Here is a 21,621-nt window from a genome sequence, read left to right on the forward strand (position 1 = left end):
AGAGGAGTAAGAATATATGGCACAACTCCTGCCTCAGGCATCTGGACACCATCTTTGGAAAAGAAGTTGAAAGGTGGGGAGGCTCCCAGAAAGTCTGGGCCATTTTAGGGTCCCCACAAGGGCAGAATCTAGAGGAGTATGTTAAAAAAAATCAGTGACTAGGCCAGAAAGCAAAAGAAAGGAAGACACTTAGATATGGCAAATAGTGGTAGCCCAATGTGTGTTAAAGAAGCCTACTCAAGAAGCAGGTTGAAATGTTAAAAGGACAACAGTTGGGCTTTTCTAGAAGGAACAGGGGAACAAGGGTGGACAACATTAGAATCACACTCCACTGCTGCAGAAAAATATGTGGCAGAATAAAACATTTCTGCTGCCAGTAAAATAACGTTAAGTTGCTTTGGGGCTGAAAAGCCCAAAGCCAAAGGAAGGGCAGGATTTTGAGAAAGAGAGTTGGCAAGTGTCTTGGTTCTCACTATGTTCCTAGGGCCATGGGCTTCAGTAATATCAGCAGCCCTTCATTCAGCAATCTGCAAGGATGGTTCTGCGGGTGGAACAAATGAGATGTGGGTAAAAACTTCCCTAGGAGGCAGAACGGCGTAGCAAGGGGTGGTGGCAGCTAGTGAGGCACAGGCTGAAAAAATGTCTCAGAGTCTTGTTGGGAATGGAGACGTACAGAGACGAGATTGGGAGCAGGGGCTGTGGAAAGTCAGGGCTCTGAACTATGCTTGGAGAGTTGTCAGCAACTAAATGTGGGCTGCCCTGCTCCTAGGAATGTGCAGGCAGTGAGACCAAGTGACTAGGGAGTCTAATCCAGATGGCAATGGAAGCTGTTACTCACAATCTGTCATTTGCTAGAAGAGGACAGAGGATTTATCTGCACGATAAGCAGAAGAGGTCATTACCAAATCTAGTCTTTCCACAAGCTACTAACTTCTAATCATAACATTTCAATTACGTTTTTGTTCTTGGTGTCCTTGGTGTGCTTTCTGGTCAATGGCACTGTTACTCTTTTTCTTTATTGTTGGAGAAGAAGCTTAAAGAAACATATGGAAACATTTATTTTTAATAGTGAAAATGACAAAATTATCCCAGATTGATTCTATTTATCCTTTCATGCCGGGTAAGAGGAGAGTCACAGGCTAATCTATGTCTGGGATCGTGGGGAGAAATTGGAGAGGATAGGCAGTGGTTCTCAATGGGAGGTGATTTCGTACTCCAGGAGATATTTGGAAATGTCTGGAGACATTTTTGATTGTCACAAATGGGGGGAGGGGTGTTTCTGGCGTGAGTAGAGGCCAGGGATGATGTTAAACATCCTACCATGCGCAAGATGGCCCCCCAGAACAAAGGATTTATGTGGCCCTAAATGCCAATAGTGAGAAGGTTGAGAGACCTAGGAGAGAGAGTTGTGATGGGGAGAAAGGACAATTACTTTTATGATCTTATCTTGTCTAAATAAAGCTACATTTTAGCTCTAACTAGACAGAATTGTCTTCTCGGTGAGGGAAAAAACTACAACCTGCTCAATGAAAACATGGCTTTTTCTCTGTGTGGCATGCAGACCAGCATAATGACTGTGCTGGAGAGCCTCCAGGCCAGTGACAATGACAATTCTTGGTTGTGCCTCACAGCTCGGCAGAAACAACCATATTACATAAACGCCACCTCGGAAAAAGGTGATTACAGCTCCTGTGTCTAACCATTTAGACAGACAGAAGAATTCCAAACTGCATGTGTGCTAATTGGGTTTTCATTTTTTTTTTTTTTTTTTTTCCGTGACCGGCACTCAGCCAGTGAGTGCACCAGTCAGTCCTATATAGGATCCGAACCTGCGGCGGGAGCGTCGCCGCGCTGCCAGCGCAGCACTCTACCAAGTGCGCCACGGGCTCAGCCTGGGTTTTCATTAGTTACACGATGTGTGTCCCTTGGTATCTGCGTGGTGGACAATGGACAGCCTTGTTATACTGGTATGAGTCAGTTTCGTACGTGAAACAGACATCCTCAGTCTTTCATCACCTCTGTAATATTGTGAGCTTATATTCATTTATATTTACTTTTTCAGGAAGTAAAAAAAGATTTGAGGTGGCCACAGTATGAGATGCCTACCTGAAACTTCCTTTCTACTAGAAATGAACAGTTGAAGCCAGAGGGAGCGCTGTCGCACCTAAAGTGACCTTTTATCGTAGAAGCAAAATGTTACTTCATTTTCTTCCTAGCTCCTCCTTCTCCAACCTCTTTGTCTCTCACTCTCACATCGTCTCTTCTTTTTTATTTACTCTTTCCTACAGACTCAGCACTTTAAACTTCTTTCTTTCGACCCCTTTCCTTCCTTTCTATCTTGCCCCTCTTCCTTCTTTCTTTTCTTCCTTCCTTTATTGCCTTTTCTTATGTCTTTTCTCACTCCGTTCTCACACAGTCTCTCTCTCCCTGCCTTTATTTCTCTATTCTTACCCTCCCTCCCTCCTTTTCTTCCCTCCATTCTACTTTTACACTTTTTCTAATGCCTCCTCTTTTTAAACCTATTTCTTTCCTTCCCTCTCTCTTTTTACTCCTCTTTTTATTAACTTCATACTTTCTTTCTTTCTTTCTTTCTTTCTTTCTTTCTTTTTTTCTTTCTTTCTTTCTTTCTTTCTTTCTTTCTTTCTTTCTTTCTTTCTTTCTTTCTTTCTTTCTTTCTTTCTTTCTTTCTTTTTTTGCTGGCTTCTGCCTTTTAATATCTGTTCTATGTATCTATGTATGCACCTATAGATGTGTCTATGTACCTACCTATCCATCCATCCATCCATCGATCCATCCATCGATCCACCCACCCACCCACCCATCCATCCATCCATCCATCCATCCATCCATCCACCCATCCATCCATCCATCCATCCACCCACCCACCCATCCATCCATCCACCCACCCATCCATCCATCCATCCATCCACCCATCCACCCATCCATCCATCCATCCACCCACCCACCCATCCATCCATCCATCCATCTACCCATCCATCCATCCATCCACCCACCCATCCACCCATCCATCCATCCATCCACCCACCCACCCACCCATCCATCCATCCACCCACCCACCCACCCATCCATCCATCCACCCACCCACCCATCCACCCACCCACCCATCCATCCACCCACCCATCCACCCATCCACCCACCCATCCACCCATCCACCCATCCACCCACCCATCCACCCATCCACCCACCCATCCATCTATCCGTCTTGTCTGCTTCCCTGCCTTGTGCCTGACATAATTCTTGTCCACCTGGCTGTCATCCATTAATCTATCTTTATTTTACTCTTCCAACTGGCTTCTTTTTAGATCTCTCCCCTGTCGTCTAATTCCTCCCTTTCTTCTTTCCCCCCTTCCTTTTTCCTGTACTTTTAAACTCTTCTCTGTGTTTTCTGGTTTTATTTCTTTCACCAACTCTATCGCTGCATTTTCTTTTCCTCTGCCCGCATGCCTGCCTTCACTCCTTCCTCCTTCTGTCCTTCAAAACCCTCGAACTCTCTCCCTCCAGTCTTCCTTCCTTCATTTCTTCTCCCTTCCCCCTTTTTTCTTCCCTTCTCCCTTCTTACCTTCTGTCCTCCTCGCCTCATTCATTCTTTCCATTCTTCTTTTATTCCCTACTGGATCCTCTTTTAAGACTTTTTTCTTTTCTTGCTCCCTCTTCCTTTCTAACCATCTTTTTCATGCATTCTTTTGTACCGGCTTCTGCCTTCTAAGTTAGTTTGTTCGATCTATTTATGTATCTACCTGTCTACCTACTTTCCTACCCACCTACCTACCTATCTACCTACCTCTCTGGCTATCTACTCAGCTATCAATGATTTGCCTTTCTGTCTTTATGTTTGTTTCATTTTCCTGACTCCAACTTTAAAGTCACTTCCCTGTCACTGGGTGCCTCCCTCTCACTCTCATATTCTTTCTTCCTTTTACTCTCTTCTCCGCTGACTCAGCCTTTATAAACTTCTCTTTCTTCAGTTCTTTCCCTCCTTTCTTTCCCTCCCTTCCTTCATTCCTTCTTCTCTCCCTCCCTCTTTCTGCCTTTCACTCTCATTTTCTTTTATTCTGTCTTTTTTGCACTATATTTTCTTTATTGGCTCCTCCTTTTAGAACTTATTTTCTATTTCTCTCTTGCTTTTATTATTTTTTGAAGTGGCATTTCATTTCTTATTGACTTTTCATTGTTAAACATCTTTCTCTCTTCTCCTTTCCTCCCCCCAACACTCACTATCATTTGTGTACTTGTTTCTCACTCCTCTTTTTCTTTTAACCTCTCTCTCAAATTTATTATCTCCTTTTAAAACTTTTTGTTGTCTCTTTCTGTTTTCTGTGTGTGTGTCTCTCTCTTTCTCTTTTTATCTTTTTCACACTTCTTTTAGTGACTCTTTCCTGTTTGTGAAACATTTTTCCATTCTGTCTGTGACTTTTTCTTTCTCATTCTCATATTTTCTCCTTTATTTTACTTTTTCTTACTAATTAGTCTTTTTTAAACATCTCTTTATTTCTTCTTTTCTCACTCCTTCCTACCTTCATTCTTCTTTTCTTTCCTTCCTTTCTCTGTCTTTTTCTTGCTATTTCTCTTCTATGCCTATCTGCATGCATGCTCGCCTGCCTCCCTACAGTCCCTCCTTCTTCCTTCTTCTCCCCCTCTGTCCTTTCTTCCTTCCTATCCTATCCCATAGTCCCTCTTCCTTTTACTCTGTGTTTATTGGAGGCCCTTTAAAATTGGTATGGAGGTTCCTCAAACAATTGCAGATAGATCTACCATACGACCCAGCTATCCCACTGCTGGGAATATACCCAGAGGAATGGAAATCATCAAGTTGAAGGTATACCTGTTCCCAATGTTCATCGCAGCACTCTTTACAATAGCCAAGAGTTGGAACCAGCCCAAATGTCCATCATCAGACGAGTGGATACGGAAATGGTGGTACATCTACACAATGGAATACTACTCAGCTATAAAAAAGAATGAAATACTGCCCTTTGCAGCAACATGGATGGACCTCGAGAGAATTATATTAAGTGAAACAAGTCAGGCACAGAAAGAGAAATACCACATGTTCTCACTTATTTGTGGGCGCTGAAAATAAATAAATAAATAAACACACGAACAAATAAAGCGTAGTGGGGAAGAAGACAGAATAACCACAACAATTCCTTGAACTTGTTAAGACAAGTGAACAGATATGATGTGGGGGAGGGGGGAGGGGAGAGAGGGAGAGGGGGAAAGGAACAGGTAAAGGATCACGAAAATCAACTACAATGTATATTGAGAAGTCAAAATAAAAAAATTAAAAATAAATAAATAAATAAAAGAACATGAACAATAAACAAACAAACAAAAAAACCCCTTCATTTCTTCTCTTTTCCTTTCTACCTCTCTATCTTCTATTACTGACTTTTTTCCTGGGTAATCATTTTCAAAATCAGTTCTTCCTCCCTCCCTCCCTTCCTTCCTTTCAATTTATACCAACCTGCCTACTAAGTAGGAAGGTACCTATCATCCATTCATCTATCTATTATATTTTACTGCAATATTCCAACTAACTTTAGATCTTGCTTTGCCTGCTGCCCACAATTGTATTTAATTTTCTTTCTAGCTCCTCCCTTTCAACTCGTCTCTGTGTCTCACACTCTCTCATTTTTTAGTCTTTCTTATAAACTCATCACTTTTAACTTCTTTCCTTCTATCCCTTCCTGCCTTTCTTCCTGCCCTTCATTCCTTCTTTTCTTCTCCTTTATGACCCTTTTTTTGGTGTCTCTTCTCACTCCATTTCATTCACTATCTCTCTCTGTTCTTACCCTGCCCGCATGCCTGCCTTCCTTCCTCCTGCCCCCTTCATCTTTCCTTACAACCCTACCTCTTCTTCCCCCTTCCTTCCTTTCTCCCTGTTCTTCTTTTGTTTCTCCATCCATACTCCCTGTCCTCCCTCCCTCCTATTTTTCTTCATTCATTTCTGCTTCCCTACCTCCTGCCCTCCTTTCACCTTTTTCCTCCCTTTTCCCTCTTACCTTCTTTCCTCTATCCCTCATTTCTTCCGTCTTCCCATTCTTTCATGCTCTTTCTCCTAGTTCCTCTTTTAAAACAGCCCCTCCTTTTTTTCTCTTGTTCTATCTTTTTCATACCTTCTTTTTCTTTTCTTTTTTTTTAAAGATGACCAGGGATCTGAACCCTTGACTTGGTGTTGTCAGCACCACGCTCACCCAGTGAGCTAACCGGCCATCCCTATACAGGAACCCATGGCCTTGCTGTTATCAGCACCGCACTCTCCCGAGTGAGCCACGGGCCGGCCCATTCACCATCTTTTTGATCATAGCCAGTCTACCTGGAGTGGAGTGGTATCTCAATATGGTTTTAATTTGCATTTCCCTGATGACTAGTGATGTTGAGCATTTTTTCATGTATCTGTTGGCTATTTGTATGTCTTCCATTGAAAAATGTCTATTCAGCTCCTTTGCCCATTTTTAAATTGGGTCATTTATTTTTTTACTGTATAATTGCTTGAGTTCTATGTATATTCTGGATACTAGTCACTTGTTGGATGCATAGTTGGCAAAAATTTTCTCCCACTCTGCAGGTTGTCTTTTCACTCTGTTGATTGTTTCCTTTGCTCTACAGAAACTTTTTAGTTTGATACAGTCCCATTTGTTTATTTTTTCTTTTGCTGCTTGTGCTTTCCAGCTCATGTTCATAAAGCCTGTGCCCTGACCTAACTGCTGAAGTGTTTCACCTATATTTTCCCTTAGTAATTTTACAGTTTTGGGTCTTATACCTAGGTCTTTAATCCATTTTGAGTTGATTTTAGTGTATGGTGAGAGATGCATATCTAGTTTCATTCTTCTGCATATGGATATCCAGTTTTCCCAGCACCACTTGTTGAAGAGGCAGTATTTTCCCCAGCATAGATTTTTGTTGCCTCTGTCTAATATCAGGTGGCTATACGCCTGAAGAGTGATTTCTGGGTTCTCTATTCTACTCCACTGGTCTGAATGTCTATTTTTATACCAGTACCATGCTGTTTTGGTTACAACAGCTCTGTAGTATAATTTGAAGTCAGGCAGAGTTATTCCTCTGGCTTTGTTTTTTTTGCTCAGTATTGCTTTGGCTATTAGGGGTCTTTTATATTTCCATATAAAAAGTAAACCCATTTACAATTGTCACCAAAAAAATACGATACCTAGGAATCAATTTAACCAAGGAGGTGAAAGATCTCTACAATGAGAATTACAAACCACTTCTGAAAGAAATTAAAGAAGACACAAAAAGATGGAAAGATATTCCATGCTCTTGGATTGGAAGAATTAACATTGTGAAAATGTCTATACTACCCAAAGCGATCTACAGATTCAATGCAATCCCCATTAAAATACCAAGGACATTCTTCACAGAAATGGAAAAAACAATATTACCTGCTTTACTTTTCAAATTTCTCCACCACTCTCACATTTTATTCTTCTTTATTTTACTAGATTTCCTACTTAGTAGTCTGTTTTAAACTTCACTTCCTTTCTTTTGTTCAATCTTTCTCCCTTTGTTTTTATTCTTTCTGTATGTCTCTTTCTTGATCCCTTTATTTCCTTGCCTTTCCTTCCCTCCTTTCATGCCTGGTCTCCTTCCTTCTTGCCCCTCTCTCCTTTCCTTTTTCCCCTCTCCTCTTTACCTTGTCTTTCTTCATCCCTACTTTCCTTCATTTTATCTTCCATTAATTCCCTCTATTCTTTTACTCTTTTTAGTGGCTCCTTTTAAAAAACTTTTTGCTTTCCTTCCATTTCTCTTTCTTTCTCTTTTCCCTCTCTGTTTTGTACAGCCTTTACAGAAGTCTACTGGCATCTGCCTTTTAATTTCTTTCCTTCCTTCCTTCCTTCCTCCCTGCCATCCATCAATCATATACCTATGGGCTGACAAGTTAGCCTACTTGGTAGAGTGTGGTGCTGTTAACATCAAGGTCAAGGGTTTGGATTCCTGTACCAGCCAGCTGCCAAAGGAAAAAAAATCATTTACCCACCTTCCTATGTCTGTACTTACATACTTAGTTATTAATCACCTATCTTTCCATGTTTTTCTTTTTATATATGTTGGTAGGTGGATAGGTAGGTATATTTTTCTATATTTTCAATGTTTTTTTCCCTATGCTTATGTTATTTTACTGTTTTTACTGACTTCAACTTTTTAAATCTCTCCCCCACCACACATAAGTGTACCTGCTTTTCTTACCATCTTTTCACTCTCACATTCTCTCCTTTAATTCTTTTTCCTACCTCTTTAAGCTTCTTTCCTATCTCCTTCCTGCCTTTCTTGTAATTTTAAAATAGCTTCTCTTTCATAAAATTTTTCTTTCCTTCCCTCTCTCTCTCTCTTCTGCAAGTTTTTTTCGTACTGCCATTTTTACTGGCTTCTATTTTTAAAGTTATCTATCGGTCCATGTTTGTTCTACTGTATTTTAAACTAACTTCTTTTTAGATGTCTCTTTTTTGTCCTCCACAATTGTATTTAATTTTCTTACTATGTAGTTACACTTTTTAAAACTTGTCTCTCACTTTCACATTCTTTTTTATTTTACCCTTTTTCCTACAAACTGATCCTTTTAAATTCTTGCCATTAGTCCCTTCCTTCATTTATTCCCATTCTATATGTTTTTCTTGATCCGTCTTTCATTCTTTCTTCCTCTTTTCTTTATCTGCCTGTCTTCCATCCTTCCTCTCCTCCCTTCTTCCTTTCTTCCCCTATCCTTCCTTCTACCCTCCCTTCACCCCTTCCTCCCTCCTCCCCACCCTTCTTCCTTCCTTCCTGCCTGCCTTCCATTCTTCCTCTGTCTTTTCTCTGGTTTTACTTATTAAACATTTTTTTCCTTCTCTCTCCTTTCTTTTTTTGTACTGTATTACTGGCTTTTAAAAGCCTATTCTATCTGTCTCTGCCTATGTATCATCTTTACCTTACTGGACTTTATACTGACTTTTACACTTTTAATTCCCCCCATACTGTACTTGATTTTCTTACTTGTTTCTCTTTAAGCTTTTTTTTTCTTTTAGCATCACTCTTTTTTCTTTTTTGTGCTATTTTTTACTGGCTTTTCCTCTTTAGAGTCTTATCTAGCTATCCATCTACCCACCTATGTATCTACTTATCTAACTAGGTATCAATCATCTCTATTTCTACTTAACTCTTTTTTTAGTGACTTTTCGATATGCCCCCCCCCCATTGTACTTGATTTTCTTACTGGATCCTCCTTTTCAGTCATCTCTCTCTTTCCCTTTGACTCCTTTATTTTACTCTTTTCTTACTGTCCCATCCCTTTTAAAATTTTCTGTTCTGTTTTCTGTCTCTCTCTACACCCACCCTTTCTTTCCTGCTTTATTCCTTTTGTCCATGTCTTTTAGTGGCTGCCTCTGTTCTTTGCCTGCCTTCCTTTCTTCCTTCCCTTCTCTTTCTAGCCTCTCTTCATTGCTTCCTCCATCCCATCACCCTTCTTTCCGTCCTGGCTTCCTCCATGTTCCCTTTCTCCTCCTTTCCTTCCTACCTTGGTGTTATCAGCAGTGCGCTCCAATCAAGTGAGCTAACCAGCCAGCCCTACTCACTTTTTATCGGCTCCTTTTCTTAAATATTTTAAATTTCCTTCTCACTCTTTCTCTCTTTTCTGCTATCTTGTTTTGTATTGTCTTTTATTTCTAGCTTATTCTTTTTAGAAAAGTCAGATCTACCTAACTGTCTGTCTAATATACCATGTTTCAGTCTTTTTTTTTAAACTGAAGTTTCCATTTTAAATGCCTCCCCCCCTTTTGTACTTATATTTCTTACTGGCTGTTCCTTTTCAAACCTCTCTCTTACACAATCACATTCCTTCTTTTTTATTTTACTTTTTCCCATGGACTCGTCTTTTTAAAATTTCTCTTTCTTCCTTCCTTTTTCTTTCTGCCTTGCCTTTGTCAGGATATCTTTCTTCCTTTTTCTTGTTGCTCCTCTTTGTCTATGGCTTTTACTCCATCCCTTTCTTTCACTCCGGTTTTTTCCCCCCAATTTTGTCTTCCTTCCTTCCTTTCTTTCCTCCTTTCCTTCTCTCTCTTTAGTTTCCCTTTCTCACTTCCTCTATCCCCCTCCCTCCCTCCTTCAGCACCTTCCCTCCCTCCCTCTTTCCCTGTTTTTACTCACTTTTTATGGGGCTCCTCTTCTTAAAGTTTTTAAAATTACTAGAGTCTCCTTTTTAAATCCTGCCCACCCTTGCCTGCCCACAAATGTACTGGAATTTCTGATCAGTTGCTCCTTTTCAAGGCCCTCTCACACTCAGTCACATTCCCTCTTCTTTTTTTATTTTATTCTTCTCCTACTGGCTCCTCCTTCTTAACCTTCTTTCCTTCCCTCCCCCTCCCTTCCTTCTCTTTCCCAATATCACTTTCTCACTCTCTTTTTCTTTGTTTCCTTGCCTTTTCCCTTCCTTCCTTCCTCCCTCCCTTCCTCCCTCCCTTCCTCCCCTAGTTCTTCCTTCTTTTATTCTTTTTTTACAGGCTTCTCTTTTAAAACGTTTCTTTCCTTCTCTTTCCTTCGCTCTTCCCTTTTTTGTCCTGTCTTTTTACTGGCTTATCTCTTTTATCTTCATCTTACCTACTTTCTCTTTCTCTGTGTCTCTTTATCTCTCTCTCTCTTCCCCACTTTTGTGTCCTTTATTCCATGGTTTCTTTCTGTATTTTCCCGTACTGCCTTTTTACTGGCTCTTCCTTTTTTGAAAGTCTGTTTATATTTTCTATCTATCATTTCACGTTACTATCTTCTTTCTTATTGTACTATTCTTACTGATTTCTCATTTTCTTTCTTTTTTTTCTTTCTGTTCCTATTTCCTATCTTTTTCTTTTTTCCTTTCTTTCTTGGTTTTAGTTCTGTATTTTCTTGTATTGCCTTTCTTACTCTTTCTCTTTATCACTGTCTTTTTCTCCTACTTTCCCCTTCCTATTGTGCCTTCTTCTTCACTGTACTGCCTTTTCTTACCGGCTTCTCCTTTCTTGTTATTTTGTTTTGTTTTTCGGTGGCTGGCCTGTCCAGGGATTGAACCCTGTATCTTGGTGCTATCAGCACCATTCTCTAACCAACTGAGCTCGCCAGCTGGCCTGGCTTCTCCTTTTTAAAGTCTATTCTATCTACCTCTCTATCTTTAAGTGTTTTGTTTTACTGACTTCTCACTTTTAATCTCTGTCACCCCCTTCCCAATTGTACTTTTCTAACTGGCTACCTCTTTTTTGAATTATTTTCTCTCTCTCTCTCATATTCCCTTTCTTTATTTTACTTTTGCCTTCCTGGCTTATTGTTTTTAAACTTCTTTCTTTTCTATCTCCATCTGCCCCCTCCCCCTCTTTTTGTTCTCATATTTTCGTCTATATGATTTTTCTTGCTCCCTTTCCTTTTCTCCTTTGCCTGCCTGCCTTTCTTCCTCCTCCCCCTCCATCTCTTTCTATCTCTTATTTGTTTCTTTGTTTTTGTCTTCCGCCCACTCTCTCACCCAGAGTATGTGCATATGCTTTCCTATGGGCTTCTTCTCTATTTCTTTTTCTCTCTATTCTCTCTCCCACTCCATCTCTCCATCTCGTTCTTTCTTCCTTTTTGTACCATATTTTCTTATTGCCTCCTCCTTTCAACTTTTTCTCTATTTCTTGCTTTGTATATTTTAAAACTTTCTTCAGTTTCTTTCCTGCCTCCTATCATTTTGTAATTCTTTTTTCTTCCTGGCTCCTCCTTTTAAACTTCTTTCTCTCTTGACTTACTTTTTCTCTATATATTTCTCTATCTTTTTTGCTGTCTTATCTGTTTTTGTGTGTACTGTCTCCTCTTACTAGCTCCTTTTCAAACCTGCAGTACAGGCAGTTTTGATTACTGAGCCACTTCACAACAGCAATTAATCTAGTGTAATATACAATTTATCTATATACACACGGGTGTGTGTGTGTGTGTGTGTGTGTGTGTGTGTGTGTGTGTACACTCTTTACAAGTGGAGCTGTAACTGAGAAGTGTATTGCAGAGTGCTCGGCACAGGTAGTTTGAGCTCTTGGGACCTACTTTTGCAAGGGTCTTGTAACCTTATTGTATAAGCAGAGGGGGTTTTATAAAGACACCGATGTTTAGTATATAGACATGTATATTCTACTTAGCTATTTTGTCTTTTATTGCCTCTCACCTTCTGTTTCATCTCGTCCTTCGTTTTCACGTGTATTTCCCTCTGGCCCTTCTCTTTTGAGGTTATTTCTTTGCATTTTTTCTAAATGATAAGCAATTTTTCTCTCTAGAAGTACTTTTTTCTAAAATATTGAAAAATATACTTAACAATTTTAATATCAACTTGCCATTGGAAATGCAAAACAGATATTTCAAATGTGATGGTATATTTGAAGTGAACCTTCATTTCTGTCTTGAGATTTCTAAAGTCACAATGAGTACAAAGCTAGGAAGGTAGTATGGGGTAAGTTTCCTTTGGGGGTCCAGCAAAAAGAAGAATATATTTTAATAACTAGATCCAATTTAACTCCCTGCCCACTTCCTAGAGACTGATTTCATTTCAGACCGGCTCTTAAAGTACAGGTTGACGCCAGACTGGGTCTCTCAATGAATAGCTATCCTCGTGAGTTTAGGCCATTTCTGAAAATTCACACTTTAAAATATAAAAAATGGCAAAAGCGTTTCCTCAAACAGCCCAAGTCATTGGTAAAATGACCTTCCAGTCAATTTCTTCTCTGATTTTCCAACTTTCCGACGTTGTTCTTCAACTCTTGCTTCTCTTTTTACTTCTCCAATCTTTATCAGAAGTAACACTTCTTTTGTTTTCCATTCCTAAGGAGCACAGTGTTACAGCAGTCAGCATGGGTTCTCTTTCATAATAGTTTCTATGGTATTTTGTCTATCTACCACCTATAAGCAAATTAGATCAAATCGACAGCCTAACAGAAATCAGGTCAACCATAATGAAAATCCTGCATTGGCTTTATTATTTTTTTTCTCTTTCTTTCTTTTTTTTTTTTGGTTTTCTTTGTTGCATTGGCGTTAGAATGGGCTTATTTTACTGCCTTTTATTGGGAATGTGTTGGTTGATGTGATAAAATGGCAAAAGCATAGAAATTGTTTTGCTATTAGAAGTTTAATTCAAGCATAAGCCTGGCTCCAAAACTGGATCTAAAGGATGAAGGCAAAAGGGTTTTCTGTTCTGTACTCAGGGGGTGTATCATATGTAATCTGCTGCTCTTAGATGTATTTTGACAGAGAAACTAAACAAATAATAGCCTTGTCTGAATTTGGGGAAGTGAGAAGGCAGGCATGGTTATTTTTCACTTCAGCTCAATTCTAAACCTTTAAAGAGCAGATGAGGAGTGACTGTAATGTAATGGATATATAATTTGTGGTATCAGTCTCACTGTTTTAAGTAAAAGCTTATATATTATAAGTGTGATAAAAGATTAATAGGGGTTTATTTTTTAGGTGTAAAATAACTTCAGGTAATATGGTAAGACTGCTAAAAATGTTCACAAATAAAACACCCATACAATATTTCCCCCTAATATTTAAAATCTGGCATTTCTCACCTCTTCAATTTCTCTACAGAGATTAAGTTTTCTTCTCATGTGGTCCTGGTGTCGTCTTTCTTCTTCCTTCAGCCGGAGTATGCTCCATTTTTCTGCTGTGTGTTCAACGTTGTCTAATTAATCATTTCTAAATATCTAAGTAAAAGTGCAAATATAAGTGAAGGTAAATTGGGTGTTTCCCTCATGATGACATTATCTGCTTTGCTATTCTCAAACCACCTGCTTGGTTGTTTTTTATTTCTTGAACTACAGGAAATGGAGAATTATTCAGGGACCCTTTCAGCTAGCCTGACCCACCAACTCACCATATTGTATTCGCTTACCGGTCTCTGTTATACAAACTCTGTTATTGTGGCTGGGACAATGGCAAAATGTGGAACAGTGATTAAAGGTATTTTACACAGAAACTATTCATCAGTAGATTGGGGAACAAGAGTTTCCAAAGATGGCTGAAATCAACTGAAGAGCTGACTTCAAAAAACCAGCAGATTTGAATTTCCTTTAAAAATACCTAGGTACTGGTCTCCCTGTAATTCCCAAGTGCTGGAATGATTTCTCATCTATAGAGAGGTGGGCAGACTCAGTCTGGAACTCTGGTGGATCGGTATGTACTCCAGCATATCATGCAATGAGTCCATGGAATTGTAACTGAATGGTAACATTGAATGTGTGGGGGTAATAGCTGAATGAACGCACACAGTTGGTTGGGGAACGACACATGCTTACATTTGCACCAGATAAAGTTATAGCAACTCTCCTGTTTTGACCTTGCAGTAATTTCCTTAAACTCCAGTTTGAAACACATGCCAAAGACACCTTCTCTCTCCCTCTGCTACTATGGACTTGGGTTTCCCAAGATCAGGGATTTGTATGTTGGATTTCTTCTTCAAATATCAGTTTGGCTTACCTCTTGGGCTCCTAGTGGCTCCCATTTCTCAGGTAGAAACTCTCCTCACTAGCCTTGGTACCAAGGTTCCCAATCCCTGTACCTCTTGATCTACCTTCCTTTCTCTCCATGTTGGCGATTATATGGGGCGGGGGGTTAAATAGTGTCTAGTACTTTTATTCATCCTGTTATTAATTCTTCTACTATTTTTACAACCTTTTGGGATCCACAATATGTCCATGAAATATGCATTAACTTTGATCATACCTTTGTCTTATAAACAGCTCTTGGTCCGGAGCTGTTTGCATACCTTCCTATATTAGCCATTCTTGGAATTGGGCAGCATCATAACTTTCATAGGCTCTCTTGATTTCATACAATTTACTTAGTTGTTTTTCAATAATTTTCTGAAAGGAAAAAAAAAAGAATTAAAGTTTTTAAATTTGCCAGAAATAAACCTGTCCTTTGACATGTCTTCCTATGTCTCAGGCTTAGTAAACATCCTGTTCTTTGCAAATGGCTAATTCTGTTAGCCTGCATTGAAGTCTAGTATGGCTCCATTCCAGAGAAATAAAATTTTTTCTCTGTAAATGAAAGGCAAATGTTTCATTTTATCTTTTATAGATCTCTTGTAAAGATCTTATTTGAACTTAATACTTCTAGGTCAGAATATTGTAAGAAAATATTCTGTGTAGGACCAAACCTTACATAAACATTTCCTACAGGTTCCAAATAAAACAAATTTAAGTATCTAACTTACTTGTTCTCTCAGATAGTTTCTTTCAAAGTCTAATTTTAAACTGGTCAGATAATGCCTGTACTTATTTAAGTCCTTCAAGGAACATATGACCTACAAAAACAGAAATCAAAAATATATGTACGAAGTTGTAACAATCATAACACTTTCCAGAGAGGAGAGTAATAAGAACGTTCATTTTAAGAACAATTTTGGGATCAAGTCTAATGACAACACATTTTGGTAACAATTTTGAAGGCAGTATTTCTTTATACAGTGGTTGTATCACCAGAAATTTCTATCCAAATAATATTATTTCATTAACATGGTTCATATCATAACCAGGAATTTACTGTTCCCAATCAATTTATTATAACACCAATGTAAAATCATGATGTTTAACCCCCCAAAGAATTTATTCTATGCTGCTAGGTTCTCATTTTGTCTCATTTTCTCAGAGGACATAGAAAATATTCCTTGACAGGTATAAAATGCCAATATTACTTTTAGAGCCAGGGGAACAGCACTACAATAAATCTGGGAGAAAAGAAATGTATAAATAAATAAATGTGTGTGTCTTTACATACTCAAACCATTTGGTAATTATCTTTTGCTGTTATTATAGTAAAAAGGTCAAGTAGGAACAAGTAGTTTGATTTAGAAAAAACAGCCACCTGACTTCCCTTGACCCAAATACTGAGTAATTCATTGACTTTTTTTCATTAGGTATCTTTTGTTGCTCAACTAAAAGTTGACACGGGCTCCCAGTGAGGTACAGAAGCAAGCATCTATTAAGTCCCTAAGTTTTTTGCTGGTTAACAGGAAGTAGGCTTCAATTCACTTTATTATTGCTGGTGATGTAGCCACCTTTCTTTAATCTCCTCAGGATATCTTTTCACTTATAGTATGTTTTTAAATGTGGATCATGTAGACTTTCATAGCTGGTTTCCAAAAGTTGGCAGTAAGGATCAGTCAGGTTAAAATCATAGGAAGGTTAATAAAGCTGCAAACAGATTCAAAAGTACTGCAAATGTAAAATGAAGTCACACGTTTAAGCATTAATTTGTTGAAATGATTAGGTTGCTCATTGAAAATAAAACATGCAAGCAGAATCTGAAGTGAGGAAATACAGACAATGGACTGATTTCGGTAATCCTAACTGCATTTCTCTTCTGGACTTGTAGGCTGGAGGTGGCTTGTGAATCCCAATTTGTGAACCCTGAGTTCAGCCTGCCTGTAGCCTAACCTCAGGCCAATTCCTGAACACAGAGGTCGGGACTGACATTCAGAAGGGAGAGAAGAATGCATGCCAGGTTTCGGGAGCCAGACGGACAAAAGCCCAGAAGTAGGAATCCTCATGGTATGTGTGTGTAGGCAGAAAAGACCCTGACCTGTTGGAGTTTAGGCTCTGGGTTAGAGATAAAGCTGGATGGGCGGCTAAGGCACATCAATGTTCAAGTGAGGTTCAGGGACTTAAACACTTAAACTTATATAATGCCACTTAGTGTTTGAATCTGAAGTTGACACAAAGCAAAATCATAGCAAACTGTCTCAAGTTTAATAACAAGCTGAAAAGGGTAAAGAAAATCACTTAAGCACTATTAAAACTTAGTTTACCTTTTCACTTATATTTGTAGTGTAGAATACAGTATTGGTTCCTGGTACAATAGGCAGCTTAACTCCAAGAGGGAGATCCAGTAGGTGAGATGCTCCAACGTCTGGAATGGGTTTTTTTTGTGAGCTCTGTCAGATATAATTGGAAAGTTTGTCTTTTCTTCTAGGAACTGTTCGTTTAAACCAATCTGCTCACACTTCAGTGGGCTAATGGACATTCAGGGTTCAAGGAATCCCCCCGGCCAACAACCCGGAAGGCCTCCCCGCTTCCCCGGGTCACCAGCCCTACCTCTGTCCCCACTCAAAGTTACTCCGGCCCAGTAGCTGCCAGAGCCACCGGCTGCCCAGCGCCAGGGAGCCGGAAGCCGCATAGTCAAGGACCCGCCCCGTCCCCGCCCCCCTGCCGAGATCTCCGCCCCGTGGGTCTGGCCGCCCGCCCGAGACCCCGCCCAGGGGCCATGGGGAGGAGGACGGCCGACAGGCCGCCACTCGCGGTGCCGCACTGGTCCCTATCGGCATTTGGGCGGCTGGCGGCTGCCTTAGTGGCGGCGGCTTGGGCAGCCTTACAGCAGTTGCTGAGGTACAGCTCCACGGCCACCCGTCAGTCCCCACGGGGCCGGGGGCTGGGGTTGCAAGCCGTCCTCGTTTCTCCTGTCCCCGCACACCTTTCCCGCTCTACGTCCTGCTCAAGTCTGGGCAGCCAAGACCGTGGTTGCCAGGGTAACGCGTCCTCCAGGCCATGCCCCTCACAATGCTGCATTCCAGTCTGGAACGCTGACGTCCCCAAAGGGCGTCGCCCCCAAAGGAGTCACGCTCCGGGATGGGGTGGAATGCGGTGACGGGAGGGGAGCAGTGACCACTCTGCTTCCCCGGGTGCGCATGCGCACGACCCAAGACTCGCGGCTCAGCGTCTCAGCGTTGGGAAAGTGGTCGAACGGCCAGGTGTAATAAAAGGTCCAGTGTGGAGATTTCTTATCTTTCTGAAACCAACGCTCCTCATTAAAACTAAACCTGAATGTATCAAGCTTTGTCTGTGAGTAGCTGGCTGTAATTCCTTGAATTCTTCCTGGGCCTCCAGGAACTATGTTTTCTGTTCAATAAATGTCCACGAGTAATTGTGTAGTTTTTATTAGGGCCAGAGAACTGGCTTTCCACATCTACCCCCTTTATAGGCACTGTGACCCCATTCTCCTTCCCCTAGGCGTACCCCCCACCCCCCCAGTCCCACATAGGAAACTTTGGTTTCTTCCAGGGCTCGATGCATCTTCCACCTTTGTCTTCCTCTTTCCTGTCTTGGGTTAGTCGTCTCTCTTGTCCTCCTCTCTTTTTCTCTCTCTTTCTTCTATTTTCATTCTTTCTACCTTCTCATCCAATCAGCCAATATTTATTGAGCTCTGTGCCATACACTATGATGGGTGCTGATGATACAACAGCGAGTAAAACATAGTCCCTGCCGCCCATTTGCTTAGTAGACTGCAAATACATGAAAGGCTTAGACTGCACGTGACTTGTCAAGAATTTGTACTTTGTCTCCATGATTTACACACACACACACACACACACACACACACACACACACACACACACACACACACACACACACACACACACACCAAGACACATTGTAACTAAACTTCTAAAAACGAATTACAAAGAAAAAATCTTGAAGGCAGCCAGAGATAAATTTACTTACAGGAGAAAACCAATTCAAATGATAGAATATTTCTCATCTGAAACCAGAGAGGCCAGAAGAAAGAGGCACAGCATTTTTCAAGTGCTGAAAGAATAAGTTGTCAACTGTGAATTCTATACCTTGTGAAAATATCCTTCAGGAATGAAGAAGAAATTAAGACATTCTACAGGAAGGCAAGAAAAGAGAAACAGAGGAATGAGAAACAGAAGAAACAAACAGAAAGCAAATAATAAAATGGCAGACTTAAACCCTAACATGTCAGTAATTACTTTAAATGTAGAATCGCCTAAACCCAGCAATTAAAAGACGGAGATTGGCAGAATTAATTTAAAACATGATCCATCGGATCCCCATACCAGCCAGCTGCCAAAAACCAAGCCAAAACAAACCAAAACAAAACAACAGCATGATCCAACTATATGCTGTCTACAAAAAACGCACTTTAAATACAATGACATTAGTAGGTTGAAATAAAAGGATAGGAAAAGATATTGAAACAAATATTGAAAAAAGCAGAAGTGGCCATTTAAATATGATGTAAAGTAGACTTTGCTGGAGACAAAGAGGAACTTTACAAAATGAAAAAAGAATCAATCCACCAGGAAAGCATAATGATTCTAAATGTATATGCACCAAATAATAGAGCCGCAAAATACATGAAGCAAAAACCAATAGAGATGAAAGGAGAAATAGACAAATCCACAAATATAGTGTGGGACTTACTAAATGCTTATCGGCAGGATATTGGATGAATAAAATTCACATTGTATTCATGCCCGTACAGCAGTTTAAGTTGGAAGACTTAGAGCTACATATGTTAATGACATGTACTTAGAAAACATAATTTTGAGCAAAACCCAACAAGCTGCAGAATGATATAATTTATTCAAAGTTTGAATTATGTTTATCGATTATCATTTATGTAGTAGTGATATAAAATCCTCCAGAAAAAAAAAAAAAAAGAAAAAGAAACTTAGGATAGTAGTACCCTTAGAGAAAAATGGAGGCAAATGAAATCATGAAGTGATATAAAGGAAACTTTGACTTCATCTATCATATTTTCAATTTTTTTTTTTTTTATGGCTGACCCATATTTCTTAAAACCAAGTCTGGCTCTTCTTTTACTCCTTGCTGTTCCCTTTTCCTTTCTTTCTCTTCCCATCTTTTCTGGAAAAATTCAGTATTAAAGTCAACAGGTAGGGCAGAGCCAGGTAGGTGTACATGCAGAGGTGTGGGTGTGGGTGCACAATTGGGGTAAAGAGGGGAAACACAGATGAAAGCACCCTGGAGTGTAGTCAGAGCCTGAGGAGAGTAAAAAGGTTATTTCCAATGAAGGTTGGTTTGATGTAGAGAATCAGAAGCCAGGAGGACAGAGGAAGTCATCCGTGATTATGGGCAGCCTAGTATGGGATGTCAGAGCCCAAGCAGGTTGATGAGGTGTTTACATGGAAGAGTCGTCTAGCGTCGGATTCAGAGCATGAGTAGGGTTGGAGGTGGGGCAGTTATCAATGCATGTGACAGCATGGAGTGACAGCGTCTGTTATAGTTTCTTAGGACTGCCATAACAAAGTATCATAAACCGGGTAGCTTAAAACAACAGAAATTTACTTTCTAACAGTCTTGGAGGCTAGATGTCTGAGATCAAAGAGTTGGAAGGGCCCTGAAGGAAACCTGTAGGGGAGTCCTTCTTTGCCTCTTCCTAGTTTCTGGTGGTTTGCCAGCAATCTTTGGTATTCCTTGGCTTGCAATTACATAACCGCAATCTCTACCTTTGTTGTCAGATGGGATTCTCCCTGTGTGTCTCTGTCTTTACATGGTTGTCTTCTTAAAAAGACAACAATACTCTGGTTTCTCTTCATTTTTTTTTTTTTTTAAAGATGACCGGTAAGGGGATCTTAACCCTTGACTTGGTGTTGTCAGCACCACGCTCAGCCAGTGAGCGAACCGGCCATCCGTATATGGGATCCGAACCCAGGGCCTTGGTGTTATCAGCACCACACTCTCCCGAGTGAGCCACGGGCCGGCCCAACTCTGGTTTCTCTTCAGATTGCTCAAATCTCTTGCCCTTAAAGGACACCAGTCATATGGGATTAGGAGCCCACCCTTCTCCAGTATGACCTCATTTTAACTTAACTAATTACATCCGTAATTACCTTATTTCCAAATAATGTCACATTCTGAGATATTACAGGACTTCAACATATCCTTTTCTGGAGGACACAATTTAACCCATAACAGTCCATTTTTTGCCCCACCATTAATGTCCTTCCCAGCTACAAAATACATTCACCCCATTCCAACATCCCCCAAAGTATTGACCCATTCCAGCATCAACTCTAAGTCCAAAAATCTCATCTAATTCAGTTATAGATGAGACTTGGCATATTATCTATCTTAAGGCAAAATTCTTCTCCAGCTGTAGATCTGTGAAACCTAGAAAACAAATTACATGCTTCCAAGATACAATGGCAATACGAGCACAGGATAAACATTTCTATTCCAAAAGGGAGAAATTGGAAGGAAAAATGGTATCACTGGTCTCAGGCAGCTTGCAACACAACAGGCCAAATTCCATTTTTTTTTTTTTTTTCTCTTTTTTTGTGGCTGCTGGCTCCTCCGGTTATCCTTACCCTTGACCTTGGTATTTTAACATCCTGCTCTATCCAACTAAGCTAACTGGCTAGCCTCCATTAGGTTTTAAGGCTTCAGAATAATTCTCTGCAGCTCTGTCCACTGGGTCCACTCCTTCGGCCCCAGGTGGCTGCCCCACCCTTTGGAAAGAAGAGGCTGCCCGGCCTCCTGGCCCTGCGACCCTGCCCCTGCTTCCCCCTCCCTGGATGGCAACGCTGCACCCTGAGTCCTGGGCAGAGGGTCCACCCACCTCAGGCCTGGACTGCAATCTGGTTCTCTGAAACCTGAGAGGCGGCCTCGTCCTCTGAAAATAAGGAGGTGAACTGACCCTCTTAAGCCCTGGGCAGTGATCCCACCACTTGGAAGAAAGAAGGAGCCCTCACCCTCTGGAACTCAGGGGACTGCCCTGCCCTTTGTAACCCTGTCCCTTCTGTCCCTTCATTCCTGAGTGGTGACCCCAGGTCCTGGGCCCTGGAACGAGGTGCCACTCCCTTCA

At 40.6% G+C, this 21,621-nt stretch overlaps 1 long non-coding RNA gene across 2 annotated transcripts; it reads right to left on the bottom strand.

Annotated features, from left to right (window-relative positions):
* Positions 1–12,375: 12,375 nt before the first annotated feature.
* On the bottom strand, positions 12,376–17,161 carry LOC134367677 (uncharacterized). 2 transcript variants are annotated; one of them, XR_010022430.1, is made up of 5 exons: positions 17,091–17,161; positions 16,805–16,930; positions 14,719–14,858; positions 13,566–13,700; positions 12,376–12,819 (listed from the first exon to the last, which is right to left on the bottom strand). It is a non-coding gene; the product is annotated as an uncharacterized LOC134367677 (long non-coding RNA). The 2 variants fall into 2 exon arrangements; XR_010022429.1 differs by lacking the exon at positions 17,091–17,161 and having other exon boundaries at positions 16,805–17,048.
* Positions 17,162–21,621: the final 4,460 nt, after the last annotated feature.

This window comes from Cynocephalus volans, chromosome X, assembly GCF_027409185.1.
Source record: "Cynocephalus volans isolate mCynVol1 chromosome X, mCynVol1.pri, whole genome shotgun sequence".
In the NCBI taxonomy this organism is placed as follows: Eukaryota; Metazoa; Chordata; class Mammalia; order Dermoptera; family Cynocephalidae; genus Cynocephalus; species Cynocephalus volans.